Genomic DNA, 21,212 nt, shown 5'->3' with positions numbered 1-21,212 from the left:
TCCCTGCTCCCGCGCACGGCCCCCCTCCCTCCGCAGACCCCGCGCTGCCTCCGGGACCTGGCCCTGGGAGGGGGTCTGCTGGGACCAGGCAGGGCTGGGAACCGCTGGACAGCCCGGCCCACGTGCGCTGGGAGACCCTGCAACTGCCGGGAGGGCCTGGCCCGGGGCCACCAGTCTGTGGCCAAACCGGAACTTTAAAACATGCTCAGCTTTCCAGTTCTTGGGGAACAAGCGTTGCCTCTGAGACCTTCACCAGCCGAAGACCCAGAGGGCGGGTCGTCCATGCACGCCCCAGGCCAAGCTCTCACCCGCTCAGACCCCAGAGCCCTCGGGACACCCCATCTCCATCTGGCCCGAGCCACTGGCTGGGCACCAGCCGCGCCCTGCTCTGCACTGTCCTGTCCTGAGGGCTTCCAAGCGAACCCCAGGGCAGCCCCAGGGACAGAGGCCACGGCGGCGGTGTCCAGCAGGCAGCAGCGGTCACGGGGCTGGTGAGCACTGGCAGTGCAATGGGCAGAGGCACGTCCCAGGCAGACATGGGTCTCCCCGTACCTCGCCCAGACCCTGTGTAGAGCAGGGGCTCTGCCTCTCCTGGGCGCCTGCATGGGGGCTGGGTGCTGGGCCTCTTCCCGAGACAGTCCCCGGGCCACAGGGGTGCAGGTGCGGCGGGCTTCCCTGTCCACATGAGGAACCCCGGCAGCCTCCGGCCCAGCACCGGCCCAGCGCTCTGCCTTGACCCTATGAATCGTGCGGGGCACAGCCGCCAGCTGGCTCAGGAGGCTGCCTGGCTCACAGCAGAGACCCCAGAGGAGGCAGAGCCAGAAGGCATCGGCGCACTCACAGAGACACCCTGGCTCGCCCACGCACACTCACACCCACTCTCGCCAGCACACACACTGCCTTCACCATCACATTCTACTCCGGCTCCCACGTCCCCTCAACACCCCGTCTTCCTTAGGCTCTGGCGGGGCTCTCAGCCCACCCTCCCCCCGGGACTGGGTTCAGCCACGTAGCCTCTAGGACGTGTCCCCAGCTGTCCCCAGCGCAGGGCACCGGACATGCAATCAGTCAGCTACCGTCCAAAGGGCAGGGCCTGGCTGTCCGGGTCAGAACTCGGATTTCAGGGAAGAGGAACACTGTGTCCCCTCTGCAAAGTGGGGCCTTCCATATGCAAACATCTGTCTCGGCGAGGCCGTGTTCCCAGTGTTAATCCCCACAATGCTCAGAATTCCGAGAAACGTGCAGAGAGTCGTCTCTTTGCTTGAAAATCCACTAATGTGATTTTATGCCGAGTGTCTCCAGAAAATCTCGGGACAAAAATTCCAAAGGCCTCTCCCTTCTCCCGCGCACCTGGGCACGTCCATTGGAAGGTGGCTCCCTTGTCTCTCCGGGTGGCCCTGGGCCCACTCGCCGGTGGGGCCGGCCCTGTGGCCACTGGCTCAGCTCGCCTCCGGGCAGAACAGGGACCCAGGCTGCACCCAGAGGGCCGGCAGCTGCTTCCACACTGATCCCCACGCCGCAGCCCAGCAGGCCCCCCTTCACCCTGCTTGCCCCACCCATACCCTCCCGCTCCACACCCAGCCCTCCCCGCCACCTGCCAGAGGCCACTGTCCGTCACCCTGAAGCGCTGCTAGAGACTCCCGCGGTCAACTTCACCGGCGTGGCACCCCCATGTCTCCGCTCCCTCCAGCGAGCAGCTCACCAGCGGCTGCCCCGCGAGCCTCCTCCGCACGCACTCACGCGCACACACGTCCCCATGCACACGCACGCTCACTCACATGCACTCACGTGTGCGCACATGCTCGCACAATTCACAGCCACACAACGCACACTCGGGCAATTTCACAGGCAAGCTCACGTGTTGTACGTCCCCACACACGCACCTGCCCAGTCACACCCAGACAACGGCTCTCGGAAAGCACCGTGGTGACGATCAGCTTCCCCTCGCCGGCTCCCCCAGCTGGGGCGGCCACAGGCCCCTTCCCGGCCCAGCGCCTGGGGGACACACACTGAGGGTCTGGATCCCGAGGCTCCTACCTGAGCTCCATGTAAAGGGTCCTGTCTGGCTCGTGCCACAGGAGTCAGGGCCTGGAAAATCACCCCAGGTCACCCATGGGGACAGAGAAGCCGGGGACATCCATTTAAAAATTACTGGGTCAGGGCGCCTGGTGGCTCAGCGGGTTAAAGCCTCTGCCTTCGACTTAGGTCACGAAACCAGGGTCCTGGGATCGAGCCCCGCATCGGGCTCTCTGCTCATCGGGGAGCCTGCTTCCTCCTCTCTCTCTGCCTGCCTCTCTGCCTACTTGTGATCTTTCTCTCTGTCAAATAAATAAATAAAATCTAAAAAAAAAAAAAAAACAACTTACTGGGTCAGGTGCTAAATTTCTGAAAGCACTTTGTTCTCCGAGGCCCCCAGCCCAGAAGTCACTCTTTGTGGTTCACGCAAACCGCCCCGCTAATCGGTGCCGGGTCCAGGCCACGGACCCCAGACTCTGCGGCCACGGCAGGGCCCCCAACGGAACGCCACATCAGAGCCACGCCAGGAAGTCCCTTGACTTCTCGGACAGCTCCAGCCTGAGCCTCGGGGAACAGGGCTTGGCCCCCGGGGTGGTGATGCTGAGTCAGGACTCGGGATCTGTGAGCGCAGAGCTCCCCGCCCGCAGCCGCCAGCCCCCAGCGCCCGCTGTCACTGAGGCGCCGGTCCTGAGGCAGGCGGCCGGACACGCGGGTCTCCTGCTGGTGCCACGACCCAAGTTGCTCCCCAGAAAGTGTCCCAACCTGGGTTTCCCTGGGACTGAGAACGGAGCGTCTACAGGGAAACGCAACCCCCTCTGAGCAGCTCCGTGCCCCCGAGAGACAAAGGAGAGGAACCCCCCAGGGATGGCTCAGCGCTCAGGTCACTGTGGCGGGAAGAAGCCCCCCAAGGCAGCAGCGCCCTTTGTGCAGAGCAGCCCCCGGGGTAAAGGGCCAGAAGGCCGGTGGGAGGCACCGGGACAGACCCGGAGGTGTGGGTGCGCAGGGACACCAACCCGACCCCCACCCCGGCACGCCCACGGCCGTCACAGCGGCGTTTCCTGCCCTCCTGCCACCCCCAGAAGCCCAGAGCATGCTGCCCGCCCTGCCCTTCCCTCCACGAGCAGCCCGGGTGGCCAGACGCGCCCCTGCCACCCGCCCGGGGCTTGTCCCGTCCTGCTGGGCCGCCTGTTTCGGATTCCTGACTGATGTGGTCTTTTATTTTCATTTCTGAAGGAGCAAACACCCACACGTGAGCCGCGAGAAACGGCCCTCGGAGGCACGGAAGGTGATGCCGCCTGTCCGGCTTGCAGGGCGCTCACCTGTCAGAAACCCGCCGCGCGCCCTCCGACCCCCACGGCCCACCGCAGGGCTGCCCCTCAGATGGTCCCCGAGCCCGTGCCGGCTCAGGAAGCCCTGGGGTCGTCATTCCTGTTCCCCCTCGGGGACCACGGAACTGCGCAGGGCCGGCCTGGTGCGTGTCCCCAAGCCCCCGAGGAGCCCCCAAGCTCCCAGTGCTGGGGACACGCTCCCGGGGGCCACACACGCATCCAGGAAAGGTCTCTGCACTGTGGACGCATTTCCAGCTCTTTCGAAATGGAAACACAACTTTGCATCTCTCTATGGTGTGAGGCGAACGTGATAACCACTACACTACGGAAACGCGGCTTCATCTCTCTACGGTGCAGCCGGTTTGTAGCCACCCCTCCGAGCGCTGCCCGGACTCCATGGCCCGGCTGACTCTTGGAGCACGAGGACAGAGACGCAGCTCCTGACGGGCCCCCTGAAGGCTCTGCCGCTGGCGAGGGGCTGACCGCGAGCTCCAGGCGGGCCCCCCAGCCCGGGCCACTGACGTCTCCCAGCCACGGCCCCGCCCCGGGGCTGCCGTCCACACGAAGGGACAGGAGGCGGCCGGGCAGCCCGGGTCCAGGTTGAGGCCCACAGGCACCTGCCCTCCCTGGTTTGCAGACAGCAGAGGCCCCCAGGTTCACAGCCCCATGGGACGTGGCGGACACAGCCCAGCATTTCCACAGCCCACGGGGCGGGAAGAACCACCCCCGCTGGCAAACCCAATCCCTCTGCCGTGCCACGAAGCCCCAGAGAACTGTGTCGGCGCCTAAAGGAGCACCAAGCCCCGCCCAGCACACCGCTGGCCCGAGGGTGAAAGAAACCAACAGGGGAGCCTGGGCGTCCCGGCGGGGTCCCTCCATCCCAGCCCCCGCGTCCGCCCTGGAAGCGACCTTGACCAGTGCAGGCCGACTGCCGGGAAGAATGGCCTGTGGACGTGAGATGCGGTCAGAGAGCAAGTTCACCGGGCGTCAGGGTCACGGGGAGGACCTGCCAGGTCAGCTCAGCCCGGCTGCAGCGGCCACACCACCCGCCACCTCCCGCCTCTGGAGGGAAGGCCCCTGGAGGGCACTCGCCGAAGCCTGACTCCAAACGCGGGAAGGCGGCTGGGGACGTCAGAGTGGGCGCATGTCCCGGGACAGCCGGCCAGACTCCCCACAGACGTCCACATCGGAGCACAGAAGGCGGGAGGGGGTCGGAGCGAGGAGGCAGAGGGGCCAGGCCCTGGGTGCAGCCTTGACCTTCCAGGGCCGCCGGCTCCGCAGAGGATAGCACGGGACCCGGGAGTACGTCTGAGAATGGACCGATGCCGCCGGGAGGCCCTCGCTTTGGGAGAGGCCCACGAAGCGCCCGGGCAGCGGTCAGGAGGCCGCTGCTCCCCTTAACCAAGAAGCCTGTATGTGCGTGCGTGTGGGGTGAGTGCACACGGCTGTGGCGTGTGTGACGCACAAGGACGCTCCTGCATGTGCACACGTGTGTCCGTGCACGGGACGCGGACGGGGAGAGCTGGAAGCGTGCGCAGTAGCAGCCGGCAAAGCCCGGAGCAGGGGTGTGTGACTGAGCCCAGCCCTCGCCTTCCCTCCTTTCTGTGCGTTTGAAATGCAATAGAGATCTCTTTCCCGCCTCTGTCTCGGGTGCCTTCTGGGGGTTCAGCTGGGGGTTCGGCTGGGGACTTCGGGGAAATGACCCGGGAAATGACCCAGGTGTGTCCTCACAGCCCCTCTCTCCCTCCACATCGTGATTCAAAGCTCGTTCCTCCTCCGGAGGACCCCACGAGCACAAGTGTGTCCGCTCACAGTCTGGACACTCCTCTGAGACCCGAGGGTGCCTCCCGCTTTGCTCCTTTCCAAGGTCGTCTGGGTCCTGCTGGTGCCTGGAAGTTCTGTCTGAGGGTCAGCCTCCGCCTGCTGGTTCCGGGGTGTGTGGGGGCCCCCGGCTGGGGGGCTCGGTGTGCTGCCGTCCGACCCCTGGGAGTCTTCTGGTTCGCGAACACTGTGCGTTTCTCCACACGGATCTTCACGACCCTCGACGCGGCTTCCAGCTTCCAGAGCACGAGTTCCGCACTCCTGTTAAATTCACTCCTAAGTACTTGACTCTTTCGTGATTTGTACATGGATTTTTTTACTTGATTTCATTTTTGGATCATTCGTTGCCAGCGCACAGAAGCTTATTGATTTTCACGTCGATCATGTATCCCGGAGCTTGATGAACTTGCCTGTTAGCTGCAGCCGTGGTTCGTGCATCTCCACGACTGAGCGGTGTATGCACAGAGCACAGCGTTGAGTGGAAGTGGTGGGGGGCACCCGTCTCACGCGCGGTCATGGGGGACATGTGCGGCCTCCCCCGGCAGCCAGGACGTCAGCGTGAGTTCTGGCAGATGCCTTTTACACGGCTCAGGAAGCTCCCTTCCACTCCTGATTTCTCCAGTTTTTATCGCAAGAGCGTGTTGAATTTCATCAAATGCCTTTTCTGGGTCTTACTGAGAGGACCTCATCATTTCATTCTTTATTCCGCAGGAATCGCGGCATCACAGACGTCAAACCAGCCTTGCGAGTCTGAGGCAGAGCCCGCAGGCGGTGCTGAACGGCGGCTTTCTTCACCGCTGGGCTCGTTTGCTGCTCCTTGGGTGTCTGTGTCCACACTTAGCACAGGTGCCGGACCGTGGCTGGCTTTCTCGCGACGTCTGCGCTCGGCTTTGGGGCTCGGGTAGTGCTGTCCTCACAAAGTCAGCTAGGAACTGTTTCTCCCTTTTTATTTTTTAAAAGAGTTTCTGAACATCTGGTCTTAACTCTTCAACTGTTTGACAGAATCGGGCTGCAAAGCGGGGCTTTCCTTCATACGGGTACTTTTTGGATTATTAAATCGATCTCCTTTAACCTATTTGAATTGTCTACTTCTCATTAAGTCTCACGAGCTTGTGTCTTTCTAGGAATCGGCCCGTTCCCTCTCAGCTATCCAAGTGGTTGACATACCTGTTCACCATCGGGTCCGAACGTCGCAGCGGAGCAAACAGAGCGGAGGACCCAAATCTCACCACAGCAAGCGAGGCCATGCGGAGCCGGCCCGAGGCTGGCCAAGACCACCCAGGGTGAGAACAGCATTTCAACAAACAGAGCTGGACCAAGTGGGCGTCCGCGGGCAAGAGCGGAGAGGACCCCTCCCTCACACCGGCTACAAGAATTAACTTCAAATGGATCAGAAGCCTAAACGTAAGAGCTGACAAAATGCGTAGAGGAAAGCAGGAGTAAGTCCCCGTGACCTTGGATTTCACCAGGAGTCTCAGATCCGAGGCCGAAAACCTAGGCAACAAGGGAAAATAAGAAATTGGATTAAATCAACCTTTAAAACGTTCGTGCCTCAAAGGACACCATCAAGAAAGGAAAAAGCCCATAGAATGGAAGGAAATACTGGGAATCACGTAACGACCAAGGGACTGGTGTCCGGATGCTGGAAAGACTGGCCACAACCCAGTGACAGACACGTCATCCAATTAAAACGTTGGCGGAGACCTGAACGGACATTTCTCTGAGGAAGACGTCCTCACAGCCGCGGGCACGCACAGGGAGGCTCCGTAGCACGCATGGTCAGGGAGGAGCCGAGCCCGGCCACACCCGCCAGGACAGTGGCGTCAAAGGCAGAGCGGAAGCAGCGGGGGCTGGGGGCCGAGTCTGAGCTCGCTGGCCGCTGGCGGGAGGGTGAACAGGGCAGGCCCCGAGGAAGAGGCTGGCAGGTCCTGAAATCATGAGACATGGAGCTACCCGTGTCTAAAGAGCCACTCGGGAAACGGACCCAAGAGAAATGAAAGCATGGGCCGCCCCGGGTCGTGCAGGCCAGCTTTTACAGCGGCACGGTCCCTGACGGTCAGAGGTGGAAACCACCCCATCCCAGCCACGAGTGTCGCCCGGCCCTGAGAAGGAGCAGAGCTGTGACACCTGCCACCTCGACAGGCCTCGGGACAGCCGAGCGAGGGGGGCACATTCCACTGACCCCGCCCGGAACACAGACGCCTGCCAACACAGGGGCGCGGTTGCTCGCGGCCGGGGTGACGGGCTTCCTCCCACGGTGACAGTCGCTCTGGGCAACCCTGATGACGGTGGGGACCGGCACAGTAGTCGTCAGTGGGCTGCGCGGTGTCAAGTACACCGGAACGAACGTGTCTGGAGGAGGAACGGAGTTCACGTCGCGTCTGGAAACCACGCGTCTCCAGTCAGATGCCCTGTGGTCTGTGTCGGCCGGGGAGGCTGGTCTCCCCATACGTTTAACGACAGTCCTTCCGTCATCGATGAACCTCCACTGGGGCCCTGGGATGCATTTCCCACGTTTTGAAACCAGGGACGTGGATGGAGCCAGGTCCCTTTTGCCACTAGAGGGTTTCCAGGTTCGCTCCTGGCCTCTTTCGAGACCCGAGGGGGCTTTGCTTCCAGTGAAGGGCGGCTCCGGCCGGCCGTCTGCGCCCCAGTCCCCGGCTCATCCTCGACGCCCTCACACCTGCAGAGCCACGCTCCTGTCGGCTCTGTGTGCCCGTGGCCGCCAGGCAAGGCCGCTCGTGCTGATGGGGCGGACAGGAATCACGGTCCACGTCCTGGTGAACGCAAGACTTCCAAGCTGTCCCTAGCATGTGCACTTGACGATCAGAAACCCCGGCGGGCGGCCGGCAGGTGGGGACCCTCCCGGCAGGGGCCCCACACACAACCACCACCCTGTGCATTAAGGGCACACAGGAGACCGCCATGGGACAGAGGGAAGACTACGCAAGCCTGTTCCCCACAAAGGGACACCAAACTCTCGTGGGCTGATACTAGCCCAGAGGCCAGGACGGGGACGGGCAGCCTCCGCCCGCCTGCGGACGGGCAGTCCCTGCTCCGGGAGTCGGGGGTCTGACCAGCACCAACGCCAGCACGAGGCCCATCTCGCAGGTTATTTACCGAGACCAGAGTCCCCGCACGCCGGCTGCTGAAGTGTGTTTCTGGGAATGGGGCCACACGGCGGCGTTTCACAGAAAGGCTCCCGACCCAGGAAATTAATCTTTGACTAGTGTTTTCACCGAAGCCTCCCGGGGCCTGGCGTCCTCCGCAGCATGGAGACACGTGACTCACCCCTAGAGCCCCAAATACGGGCACAGCACAGCGCCCGGCCCCGGACCTCCCAGGACCCCAAGGGACACCTGGTGCCCTGGCCGGGGAGGGGCGGGAGGGGTGGGGGTGTCTCGGCACCTCAAGGCAGGGGCTGTGGGGGCAAAAAGTGCCGCAAACAGTCCGACTGGATTTTAAGGGTCTGGCGGGTTGCTCATTAACCGGACGCTTCACGGAAAGCTGGAGGCAGGCTCACGAGACCTGGTTCCCATGGGGAGGGGACAGGGAAGTGGCTGACCTGTTCGGCCCGATCCGTGATGGCCTCGCCCCCGTCTGACTGGGGTGAGGGGTTGAGCACCGCAAATCCACCCACACCCCCCAGGCCCCACCCGTGATCCTGGGCCCCGTGCTTGGCCGGGGCGTCACGCCGACATGGGCAGGCGGGACGGGGACACAGTCGGGGGTCTGCCCTGAGCTCCAGAAGCACAGCAAAGGCCCAGAAACAGCCGTGCCGCAGAGAGGAACACACGGGGCGTGGCGGTGTTCGAGCAGCACCTGACGGGTGTTTCTGCCCCGGACACGGGGGGACGCAGGGGCAGCAAGTCACCCCCGAGCCCTAGCATGCTCCAGGCTCGCGCCACACCAGCCAAGGCAGGAAGCCACAGCTGGCCCGTGCATGCGTCTCCCTTCCCGTCACAGCCCACGGAGCCCTCGGTGCTGTTCTGGCCTCCCGCTGGCCTCCAGGACAGTGTGGCGCAGGAGAATTGGACGCCGTGCCCAGGCCCCGGACAAAGCGGGGAGGAGGCTCCTGTCACCACTGCCACAGGACCCTGACTGTCCCACGTGGACCTTGGCCAGAAGCAGCCTGTGGCCTTGGCCGGGCCGCGGCCGCCCCCTGGGAGTCAGCACAATGTGCCCTGTGCCTGCTCTGGCCTCGGCTGCCGGGTCCTGGCCCTGCTCCGGGGCCGCAGGAAAGCAGGGGGGACGCAGGCCCCGGACCCACAGACTCAGGCTGCAGTGAGTCCCGTTTGCTCCTTGGGAAAACTTCCGGAGAATGCGGGTCAACCCGAGGGTCACAGATGCCCCCGCGACCTCGGTGCGACCCCAGCACAGGCTCTCCCGTCCCCGCTGATTCTAGAGGTGGGAACAGGGACGCAGAGTGGCAGGTGTGTCCCCCGCCCCGGGCAGATGTGGGAACGAGCAGATGCCCAGGCCGTGTCTTTGGTTTTTAACCTACAAATACCGCCGCGGCCTCCGCATCCTGACCCCAGGTGGGTGTCTGCCCTCCGCACGCCCCCATGCTGAGTTCACCTCCCGGGTCTGCGGCCGTTTCCATCCCTTATGTGTATTTGTTTCCCGTCCTTACTCAGGTGACTTGAAAGACAAAGGAAAAAGAATCCCACGTGGGCCACGCGGAGGAACCTGCCTGCAGCGGGCACGGGACCAAAATATGGCAGTGTGTCCCCAGATGCTGGCCTCCTGCTGCCCACCGCCAGGTGGAGCGTGCAGCCGGGTCCCCTTGCCGGGCCCAGTGCTCTCCCCGTGTCCCGCCAGCGCCTGCCTCCGGAGCCCTGTCTGCTGGTGACAGTGTCCCCCGAGGTGGAGGGACCCGCAGGAAAGGGGGCTCCCTCCATGAAGGAGGACCGGTCCCCGTGCCCCTGGGAAGGGGACTTGTTTCACGGCGACCCCCATGGGGCGCACGCAGGGGCGCTCTCGCTCCCACTCCCACCGCACACTCTGGACACACCGGGCTCTGCCGGGTCCCCCTTCTGCCAGCCCCTCCCACCCGAGAACGAGAAAACTGCTTCTGTCCCGCTGATAAACCAGGTGGGGTGACGGAAGGGAAACGCATCCAAGGGCATAGAGGATGAAGGGGCATTCGATGGCACGGGGCGGGGGGGCTGGCCGTGGTCCCCAGCCTGGGGTGTCTACCGGACTGGGGCCACCGTGCAGGCCCGCACCCAGGGCCGGAGGATCCTTCCAGCAGCCCCCCAGGCAGTGCTGCCCTCCTTATCCCAAACCCACAGGCTCGAAGCACCCCGAACCGCCCAGAGCGCCAGCCCCTGGAGGACACCAGGCCCTGTTCCTGCACTGGCTGGAAACCGCCCCAGCGTCCACGCTGGGATCCTTCTACACGGGACCCGCCCTGGGCCTGAGGACCTGGCCCCGCCCACGGCAGGCTGGCCAACCGCACTGTCCGGCAGGGGGAGCCACAGACCGCACAGACCTGGGCTCCTCCGTCTCGGGAGCCTGCACTGGGTACGGGCCGCGGGATCCCTTACGTTGTGGAAGCAAATGCCGTAGCGTCCGAGACAGGCCTGGGAGCTGAAAGCTACCTCACCTCACCACTGACCTTCCTCTACCCACGGGCACAGAGGAGCTGCCCTTAACGGAGTCCAGTGGTGCTCCCCGCATGCCCGGGCCCGCCTGCCCCGGGGCTCCCCAGCACAGCTGGTGCGTGTGCGGTGGGGGAGGAGCTGACCCCGCCCGGCGGTCCACGCTCGCTCACGCAGCCCTGCTGCCCCGCGGGTCTCGTCCGGTTTGGCTGCTCTGAATGACGCCGGACCGATGTCCTGCCGGGGGGAGCCTTGGTTGGCGGAGCACAGATTTCCGAAAGTGGGAGCACCAGGTCAAAGAAACGAAGATCCTAGAATTTAGGAACTTCAGTACTTCCGAGAACGCAGGCAGGGTCCCCCTGCCCCAGCCGCGCAGAGGCCACCCCCTCCCACTGCCACCCCAACGGCGGGGAGCGGGAAGCCTCTCCTGTTTCGTGGGCACGTCCGGGTGCTCCGAGGGGCCTCCTCCTCCTGGGCCCGCCCTCCCGGGGCTCCTGGTAGCAGCGGCAGGCGCGCCGTCCCCCGTGCTGCAGACACTTGTCTCCACCCGTCCGGTCCCTGCACTCCCGCGTCCGGACTCGGCTGGTGCCGCTGTCTTCAGAGGGTCGGTTGCTGGCGGCCCCCACACGAGGCCCCTGGAGAGTCCCCGAAACAGCAGCCGGACGTGATCAGTTTCCTTTACAACGTCTGGACCTTTGCACACCTTCGCACACGTGCTTCTCTCTTCTCTCCAGTCCGCGCTGGCAAAGACTTTTATAAAATACGGTAAAGACGTCTCAGTGACACCAAATTGTTATAAACGTTCCTAAACAGGTACTGTCCCTTTCTTGGTTTTTTCCTATCCGATATGGTCCTGGTCCCCCATAGGCCTGTGTCCTCTCGGTGCGCTCCAGGGAGGGGTCCCCATGCGCCGGCTCCCAGCAGGGAGGAGAGAGCCTTGGCCTCGCCCTCCAGGGTCACGGATATGTGGTTCGAAGGGGCAGGTCAGGCCTTTCCTGGGTCAGCGTGAGGCGTCCAGGTAGGGGCACAGCTGGGGCCAAGCCCCCAAACTTCCTCCCCGGCGGCCAGCCCTGTCCGTCCGTCTGTCTTGACAAGTGCCCCCAGCTGCCACGTGCGGTGTCTCGGCTATGGCGCTGCCTGGCCTCCCACCAGCAGGACAGACTCCCCCAGGCCCATCCGTGTCCTGGAGGCCGAACCGGCCATGAGCTTTGTCCACGGGGCCCACAGGTAGTTCCTGACAGGTCACAAGGGCGCCCTCGCCGTCGATGCGTTAGAGGCCCGCAGGACGTGCCCTCGTCTCCCCTCAACGCCTGGGGTGAGCTGTGGTGGCATCGGCCCCAGGGGCATGCTGGGGACCCACGCCGCCTTCCTTCCTGGTGAGCGCGAGTCCACAGAGACCCCCCAGAGCGCCCGGCCCAGCCCGGCTCATGGGCGTCCTCAGCTGTGCTCACGGAGAGCCATGATCTCTGGGGCAGGCAAAGGGGACACCGGGCAGCTAGACAAAGGGGACCGAGTGCGGTCCTCAGGCGGCGGCGGCCCAGCAGTTCGCAGCGGGCTTTCCGACGTGCACGCACAGGGCTGGGGCCACGAGCTGCACAGGCAAGGGCAGGACACGCGGACGGACAGATGCGGGACACGCGGACGGACAGACGCAGGAGCGTGCGTCTCAGCGCCCCACACGGTGGCTTTGTGCCCCCCCCGCCCCCGCACGCGGACACGGAGGCCGGCGGGTTCTCGGGAGAGCTGGGTCAGCGGTCCCGGTCACGCGGGGGCGTCTGCTGTCGGCCAGCTGCTCGGACACCTGCTGGGGCCATCAAGACACGAACGCTCTTCCACGAGAATAACAACACCCCTGCAGCCCCTGCAGCCACGTCACCGCGGAGCTAGGCTGGGCCGGGCGTCCCGCGGTCCCAAGCAGGCGGAGACCCCCACCCGCGGGCCAGCGGGAGGTCCAGGGCCGACGGAGGGCGGGCACATGGTGACAGGCTCCCCACCTCCGGGAGTCAGCGTCGGAACGAGCCCGAAGCCCGGAGTGGACAGCACCTCCCGCCGACCGGGAGCTCCGGGGCAGGGGTGCCTCCAGTTCCAACCCCCTTCCCGTCTGCAGCCCGGACAGCGGCCTCCATCCCTGGTTTCAGCCCAGCCAGCGTCCAACCGCGGCCCCCTTGTTGGCTGGTTCAAGGCCCCTCCTTCCGGATGAAGCTGGAAATGGATGTTCCATGAAGCTTTCCAAGTCACAAGAGATGCGATCCGCACAGATTCATCTGAAGACGGGCGCTGGGCTTACACCCCCTTCATGCCCCAGACCCCATACCCCGCACCCCTGCTGGCCTCCCCGGGCCCATCCCCACCGCGTGGCTCTGAGATGCGGCCACACACACGGCACGGGGAGGGTGAGGCCAGGATCAGCAGCCAAGCTGACCCTTCGCTGAGCAGAATTTTGGGTGAATTCCCTTTGAAGATCTTTCTCGGCAAAGGTCCCAGCTGTCCTGGAGTTGGAGAGTGTCCCCTGGGAGAAGAACAGGGTTCTCGGCCTGCCTCTCACTGGGGGCCCCAGGGGACCCACTGAGCCCCCACGGTGCTCGGCCCTGAGCCAGAACGGACCCCCTCACCCCCGGGAGCCTCCGCAGTAGCGTCAGCCCCGGACACACAAGCTCACACTCCCTGCTCCCTGTTCCTAACTCCAGACCCTGCCTACCCCTCGGACTCACCGGCACCCCAAACACTCACCAGAGGTCCCTCCCAAACCCGTCCAGCCCGTTCCTGCCTGCAGCCCCCTGCGATGCGGCAGTCAGGGGCACAGCTGTGGGCCTCACCCGTGCACCCTGCCTGGCACTCAGGTCCACACCGACGCTCCGTCTGCCGGGACGGGGAGCGCCCCAGCCCCCGCACTCACCAGAGAGGGGCCAGCCTTCCCACGCGGCCCCATGAACTGAACTCTGGGTGCGGGTCCAACAGTGGGGCCTCGCTCCCAGCCCGACCACACGGCCACGGACCCAATCGGCCGGTCTAGGCATGTGGGGAGGGGTTGCTGCCAAACCTGCAGGGGGGCTCCCTGGTGGCAAGTAGTCCCCAACCCTTGAACACAGGGCCACCGAGGAGCCGTGTGCACCGCTTCCCTGCTGCTCCGCCCGACTTCCGGAGACGCGCACCTGCCAGCCGGCCGGCTCGTGGCCCTCCACCGCGGGTGTGCACGAGCTCCCGCCCCAGCTTGTGCCCAACAGGAGGGGCAGGGGCACTCCAGAGACACACCCATTGCCCATGTCCCTCCGGAACACCACACGGGCCGGACACCCCCTCCTCAATGTCCTCCCCTCCCCTGATGAGGGTCTCCAAGCTCTTCTCGAACTGCGGCCTGTCTGTAACGTGAACAACGGCAACAGACTCCAGAATGGGCTGTTCAAAGGCCCCAGGGTCGACCCAGTCCAGAGCAGCTCCAGCACCACCCGAGGGAGAGACTGGAGATGAGCTGATCATGCACAGGAGACGGGGCTGACCCCGGGCCCCCGGCAGGGATGTGGCACAGCCCTCCTCTCTCCCGCCACAGCCAGCCTGTCCCTGGGACACACCTCAAACCACCTGCACTTGAACAACCCGTTGGTAAGAACGAGCTGACCGTCTGTCTCTTGTTCCCTTGGGGTTTCTCCTCCACGTTGACTTTAAACGTTGTCCTGACGGACCTTCCCGTCAATGCCACCCCTGTGTGGTCCACCTGGACAGCGAGGCCCGGAGGCAAGAGCTGCCACGGTCACCCTGGGAGACCATGAGGGAGCTGGCATGGCCACGGGGTGGGCTGAGCAGAGAAGCCGACCCTGGACCCTCGAGCGGGGGCTGGGTGGTGGGAGCAGCCTTCGTGCTGGGGGCAGTGGAGCCGCACCCCATCCCCGTCCCCGTCCCTGTGCGGTCATGCTGCCGTCCTGCCCTCCGAAGCAGCGGCTTCTGGGTTCCCGTGATGCTCGCACGTGGGACGGGGGCCCTGGAGCGGCATCCGTCCCCCACTCAATGCTTCACCACGCCATCTGGACCCCCGCATGGCCCTCCTGGGGTCTGCACCTCCACGAGCCCGTCGGCCACGTGGGAGACACGGAGTCTCCCCCAGCCCGGGAGGGGCCGTCACCGCGCAGAGCCGAGAACAGACGGGCTGAGGGCCGGAGCGGGTCCCGCGGGGCCTAGACGCTGCCCGCCACCTTGGCTCCCCGAGCCTGTTGCTGCAGACAGAGCCTCTCGTGAGGACAGAAGGACGGGAGACGGTGAAGGCTGCGGCCCGGGACGGCAGGGCCACACTCAGAGGCAGCGGGGACTGGTGGTTTGAAGTCCGCCGAGAAAACACGTACGGAATCAAAGATTGTTTTTATTTCAGGAAACCTACCGACGTGCTCTGCCGTCCAAACGTCCCAGGGCATCTGAACACACCGGCCGTGCCCCCCCCTCCCGTTCCTGCAGGACCTTGAGGGTTGAAGGAGACGCACACTGGGGGAACTCTGATCCCTTCAGAACGAAACCGCTGTTGTTGTCTTTGGTTAAGCTTCCAAGTCGCGTCTCAAAGAGGATTAACATCTGTGCAAAGCTGCTGGTTTTCTCCAGACGCCTCCTGGGGTTTCCCACAGGGTCATCCTGGTGAAGGGGACGGCGTGCTCCAGGGGGAGCGTCCGGGCAGCTCCGGGGCACATTCCGCAGATCTTGGAAGTCGTGCGCAGAGACAGGCAGCTCACCCCGCGCCCTAGAAGAGTTGCGGATGGGTCCGCAGAGCCCAGGGGCCGTCAGGGGAGCCCGCCTGGAGTCCACTGCTCAGCCCCAGGCACAGTCTGGTCCTTGAGCTCACAGGGCTCCCTCCCCACAACCCTGGCGCCTCTCCGTGGGCAGACCTGCCCCCTTGCCCCGGGCTCCCCACCCTGGCAGGTGACCTTCCACCTGAGGGCCGTGACCCTCTGGGCAGAGCCCAGGTTTGGAAAGCCCCTGGCATCTGCCCCATTCACAGCTGAGAGCTGGAGCGTCTCCTGAGGGCATGAAGCATGGGCCCCCGAGGCCTAGGATGAAGGGTTAGAGGCAGCAGGCAGTGCCCCTGGGGACGAGCTTGCCACCTTCCTCCCCGTCCAGCTTTGCTCACCCCCGGGCAGCCCCCGTCTCCCCACCCACACCCCCTCCTCAGGAGCTCCCCCTGAAAGCCCCACAGAGCCAGCGGAGGGGGGCTGCCGGGGGTGGGGGGCTCGGGGAGAATTCTGCAGGGTCTGGAAAAGCAGCTGCACAACTCCTGGGGACCCCCCTCCCCTGGGGCGTCTGGAGCCCCTACGGGAAGACCCCTCCCCCATGTCCTCCGAGCCTGGCCTCTGCCCCCAGGCGACCGACTGCCCACCGGCCCTGTGGGTCCCGCCTCTGCACACAGCAGGCGCTCCCCGCTCCCCGGAGGTCTCCGCTCCCCGGAGGTCTCTGCAGATGCAGGAACTTGGGCAGCGAGAGCTCTGCTGAGTCTCAGACCCCCTCCCAGGCCGGCCTGACAGCCCAGATAAGCCGTTATGAATGGAATGTGACCTCCTCCTGGGCTGTCAGCCCCCAGCCAAGCGAATAAATCACCTGGAAGAAAACCGGCCAGGCGCCTGCTGGACAGAGCCGACCCGCGGGTTAGACGGTGCGTGGTGGGGGTGTGGCTGCCCCTGCCTGCCCGGGATCCTGGGTCCAGCTCGGTCCCCACCGCCCCACAGAGATCAAGGCTTCTGGCCAGCCAGTGCCCCTGACGGGCTGCCGAGGAGCAGGCACAGGGCACGGGGATCTGCTAGGCCACTAAAGGTCTCTCGGTGTGGTCCTTGCCTAGAAATCAAAGCAAATTCTCCCAGCGAATCAGGAGACCCGAGGCAAAGATGAGCTCCACATTCCTGGGCTTCCAGCGGCTTAGGGAGCCACCCACGTTCTCCATCTGCCTTTGTAAGCAGACCCAGGGTCACAAGCAGTGACCCCAAGCCCAACCCAGCAGGCCAGCCCCCTCCGCAGCCCACGCGGGCCTAGGGAGGGCAGAAGCCTGGGGCATCCCACCTGGGGCCCTCTGGGGACAACCCAGCAGGTGGCTAAGGGCCCCTCTTCCGGCCACGTTAGTAGCCTCAGGACGTGGTGCCGCAGGAAGGCAAACCGGCAGGAGCTGGGAGGACCCCTCACCTGCTCCAAGCCTTCGCTCAGAGCGCTGGTGCACGCAGGGTCACAACCAAGGCCCCCGGTCCACACCTCGCTTCACGCAAGGCGGCCAGCAGCCCCTCCAGAGGACAGGGGGCCAGGCCTGGGAGCAGATGGGCCCAGGAGGTGGGGAGGGACACCAGCGACCGAGGGTCACATGGATCCCAAGGGACCCTGCTGCCGGGGAACGGAGCAGCGGGAAGACTGTCTCTCCGGCCACACGGAGAAACCTCCAGTACGGACGGACGGCCACGGCCAGTAACGGGAAGCACATGCGTCTCCTCGCTCTCCCCCACCGCATCCCTGGGTCCCGGTGCCCGTGGCCCGTGCGTCGGTCAGAAATGGAAACTGGAAGAAGATGCCTCCAGCCCCCCCCACCAGAGGACCACAGGGAGCGGAAAGAGGGGGAGGGGGACCCGGAATTGTCCTTCCTGGGACACAGCCCTCAGCTGACAGCCTGCCAGTCCGCGGATGGAAGGACGTGCCCCATGGTTGCCTGGCCCGGCAAGCAGGGTGCATCTGTGTCCCTTCTGCCCCGGCAGCCCCTTCCTTCCAGCCGCCCCACCCCTGCCCTCTCTGCCCAGCTCCGTGATGGCCAGCCGGAGCAGCACAGACCTGCGCCTTCACCCCTCCGCTCGCTCGAGTCCTGGGCGGAGCTCCCGGCCAGGACGCTGCTGACACGCTTCACGGGACACGCAGGACTCGCAGACGCGCCCCAGGGCCACAGGCAGGAAAGACAGCCCTCAGTCCGGAGACGCTGCAGCGGCGTGAAACGTGCCCACGTTCCAGTGTCCACAGCGCGCACCCTCCGTCGACAGAAAGGGGTGCGGGGCCGGCGTGCGCTCCCACGTGGACGGGCCTGGACGGGCCCGGACGGGCCTGGAGCACGTCCCGCTCGGTGGGAGAAGCCAGACGTCACAGGACATGGGACACGGGTGCACAGCCTCACAGCCTGCCTGGAGCGGGCAGACCCACAGACGGGGGCAGCCGCGGCTGGCTCGGGGTGGGGAGCGACTGGGGTGTGGGGGTTCCCTCCTGAGAACGTTCCGGAACCAGACATGTGAGAGCTGTGTGACGTGGTGACCCAACGTCCCCGAATCGTTGACTTTAAAATGGTTAACCTCACGCTACGTGAATTTTACCTCCCCAAACGGTAAGAACCCGATGGCTTCCGACCCATGTAAGTTAGACCTCATGACACACATGGCCACGGCCCACACGTGTCCTGGGGTCTCCTGACCTCCGTCCCCGTCCCCACCTGTGCCGGGGGCCAAGGCCAGCCCGCCTTCCTCACAGGCTGCCAGCCCTTCCCGGGGAGGCCGCCCCACCGTGCAGCCACGCGAGCACATGGCCTCACCCCACCCGCTCCCCAAGCTTCACGGGCCGCTGCCCACACCGTGCACCACGGGGTGAGATGGACCCTCAGCGGAGCTCACGGAGGGTCCGGCCAGGGACAGCCAGGAGGGCTGCACGGGGGAGGTGGTGTGAACCGTGTCCTGGGCTCCCAAAACGATGCTGGGAAGCAGCCTGGGCCACGGAGCCCCCAGGGCCCTGAGTCACCCTGCCTCATGACTCAGACCTGAGCTCCCGGCCCAGGCGCAAGCCCGCATCCCCGAGGCCTCATCCCTCCGTGCCCAGCCGCAGGCCCAGCGCTCCCCACACCGGAGTGAACTGTCTGCAGGCGGCGGAAATCGACCCGGAACCTGGCGGGATCCGAGCAGCGAGCGGCGCAGGACACTCACGGCCCGAGGCAGCAGCCCCGCGTCGAGGCAAATCCAAACGCTGCCGACTCAGGGCAGCTCACCCCGTGTCGGCCCCAAACCCTAGCAGGCTTCCCAGAGCCTCCCACCAAGCGCGGATGGGCTGTCCCGACATGCAGGCGGCGGGCCAGGTCACGGCCGGGATGGGTGAGGGGCAAGAGGGGGCCTGCCTGCCAGAGGCGGTGAACGGCCCACAGGCTCCACGCGAGCAGGTCCCGACCGGCGCCCGAGTGGGTTCCGGGGTCTGGGTCCGTGGGAGGCCGTTGGGCCAGGGGAGGAAAAGCCTCTGGGGTCAGGACCTGCCTCCTGGGGTCCGTGTCTGGGAGTGAGTGGGGGTCACGAGCAGGCAGGGGTCAGGGAGTCTCTGGGAAGGTTGTGCACCCGTGGGAGGAAGAGGGGCCGCTGGGAGGGGGCGTGGTCCCTCGGTGTGAGCCCTTGGGGTTCACGGCAGCCCCCACGGGCCTGGGTGTGTCCACGCCCCGGCCGCTTGCACATGCTCCAGAGAAACCCTCATTTCCAGCACGCACACGCACGCACACGGCCCCTCGCCCGCCTGCCAGGCACACGTGCGGTCTCTGGAAAGAGCTGCCTAATCCAGGAATGCCCTGTCCTGCCAGCCCCGTGGGCAGCAGCGCGCAGTGCCCTGTGAGCAGAGAAGAGCACCCTCTCAGCTCTGTGAGGGCCGCTCCCTGCCCCCTGCGTTCCCGGTCCCAGTGGGCCCCACTGTCCGGTCCTCCTGCCCCCCAGCCACAAGCCCTGCAAGGAGGAGGTCCCTGGGCGTGGCTGGCGGGGTGGCCGGGGGGGGCCGGGGGGGCTCTGCACCGGGGAGGAAGGCCCCTTCCGTCCAGGGTGACGGAGTCCTCACCAGCGGGCACCTTGGCCACGGCCAGCAGACAAGGTGAGAGACGTGCCCGAGCCGCACAGACCAGGAGCCGGGGCCTCGCTCCACCGCCCGCTGCCCCAGAGCCGTCCTCCCGCTGGCAAAGCTCAGTGCACTTGGAGGCCGCGGGGAAGCACCTGGGGGGAAGCAGGCCGCAGTGGCCACCCTGCTGCTCGCGGGGCGCTGGCCGGTGGGGACGGGAGCCGCTGCCCTTTTGGCGTGGTCCCTGTGCCCGGCCCGTGCGGGGCCCTAGAGGCCTGGCCCTCCTCCGTGTGCTTCAGCGGACAAGACACCCGGCCCTGCAGCTCCCTGGCCCCCGGTCCTCACACACCGTCCACGGATGGGGCAGCCGGGCTCCGGGCAGAGGAGGTGACGTGGTCCCTCCAGCCCCCGGGAGCCGCAGACGCCCCTCACCGGAAAACAGCCCAGGGGCCAGCGCCCAGGACGGCGTTCTGGTGCTCGTGGGGGAGCTGAGCCAGCTGGGGGTCCCCGACCGTCGGCGGTCGCTGGCCGCACCTGGAGCTCCACCGTGCCCCGCCCCAGGTTCCACCTGGGCAAGGTACCCACACGCTCGTGGTCCTCCCCGGGTTCCCGTTACGCAGGGGAGCATGGTCTGCCACCAGCGAGGACACGCACACAAGTCTAGGCTGACCGATGGGTCCGGACTCACCCACCTCCTCCCCTGCCCTCCCCCCCCTCCCCCTCCTGCTCCAAGGCTCAGCGTCATCAAGGCCCAAATCTGAACCCAGTTCACGTCGAGGCTCGGCCACGTCCTCCAGGGCCTGGGAAGGTCCCGAAGCCCCCACCATCTGCCTGTAAAACCCTCTGGTCGCCAGGAAGCCCCCCAACGGTTGCCGCCACGCTGAGCCCTCAGCGGCCCATTTCCTTCCTCCTCCCGGAGGCCCCGAGACCCTCCGGGGAGCGTGGTGCAGTGGCGGTCACGAGGCGGGAAGGGGGACGGACAGCCGGGCGGGGCTCCGTGGGAGGCACGCGGTGTCAGTGAGCACGAGCCCGGGGACCCTTCCCCACGGGGAGCAGCCCTCCCGGAGCTGGGCGGGATGGCTCCCCTTCCTCCGAACTGCAGGCCAGAAACCACGAGACTCTGGCCCCCGCCGCCCATGCTCGGTGTCCGGGTGCCTGGTCCACACCGCGGGCCATTTGGAGGCCTTGGAGATGGGGCCCGCCTCCACCACCATCTCACCCCGGGACGGCAGGAGACGCAGGGCCGTGCGCCTCACCGGAGAGCCACTCTGCAGAGGACCCTGGGCCGACCCTCCGTGACACCGTCCCCCCCGCGCATCTGCTGCCCACCTGCCCGGGTCCGGCCGCCAGCACAGGGGGCTGAGCACAGGCGCGTCACTGGCAGCCGCCCCCGCCGCTTCCCTGCCTCCCAGCGAGAGAGGCCTCCTGTCTGCCCCCCGGTCTGCGCCCCAGACTCCGGGCAGCGCAGCCCACCGCGGCCTGGACCCTCCCCCACGGAAGGGCCCGGCAGGGTGGATTTGCGCCGACTTTCTCCTCGGACACCCCGCAGACGGCCGTGAGCGGCCTGTTGTGTTTGTGGGACCCGGCGCCGGGGCGGGAAGGCGGCCTGCTGGGCCCTCGGGGGGCGATCCCTCCCCACGGGCACTGCTGTCCGCGGCCT

At 66.0% G+C, this 21,212-nt stretch overlaps 1 protein-coding gene across 1 annotated transcript in view; it reads right to left on the bottom strand.

Moving 5' to 3' along the window:
• The window catches only part of COL18A1 (collagen type XVIII alpha 1 chain), a 79,803-nt gene that overhangs the window by 46,307 nt on the left and 12,284 nt on the right, over positions 1–21,212 (bottom strand). The gene's annotated exons all lie outside the window — the stretch shown is intronic.

Source organism: Meles meles, chromosome 4 (genome assembly GCF_922984935.1).
Source record: "Meles meles chromosome 4, mMelMel3.1 paternal haplotype, whole genome shotgun sequence".
Taxonomy (NCBI): domain Eukaryota; kingdom Metazoa; phylum Chordata; class Mammalia; order Carnivora; family Mustelidae; genus Meles; species Meles meles.
The sequence above is the reverse complement of the archived record's forward strand: the minus strand, read 5'-3'. Positions and strand labels throughout refer to the sequence as shown.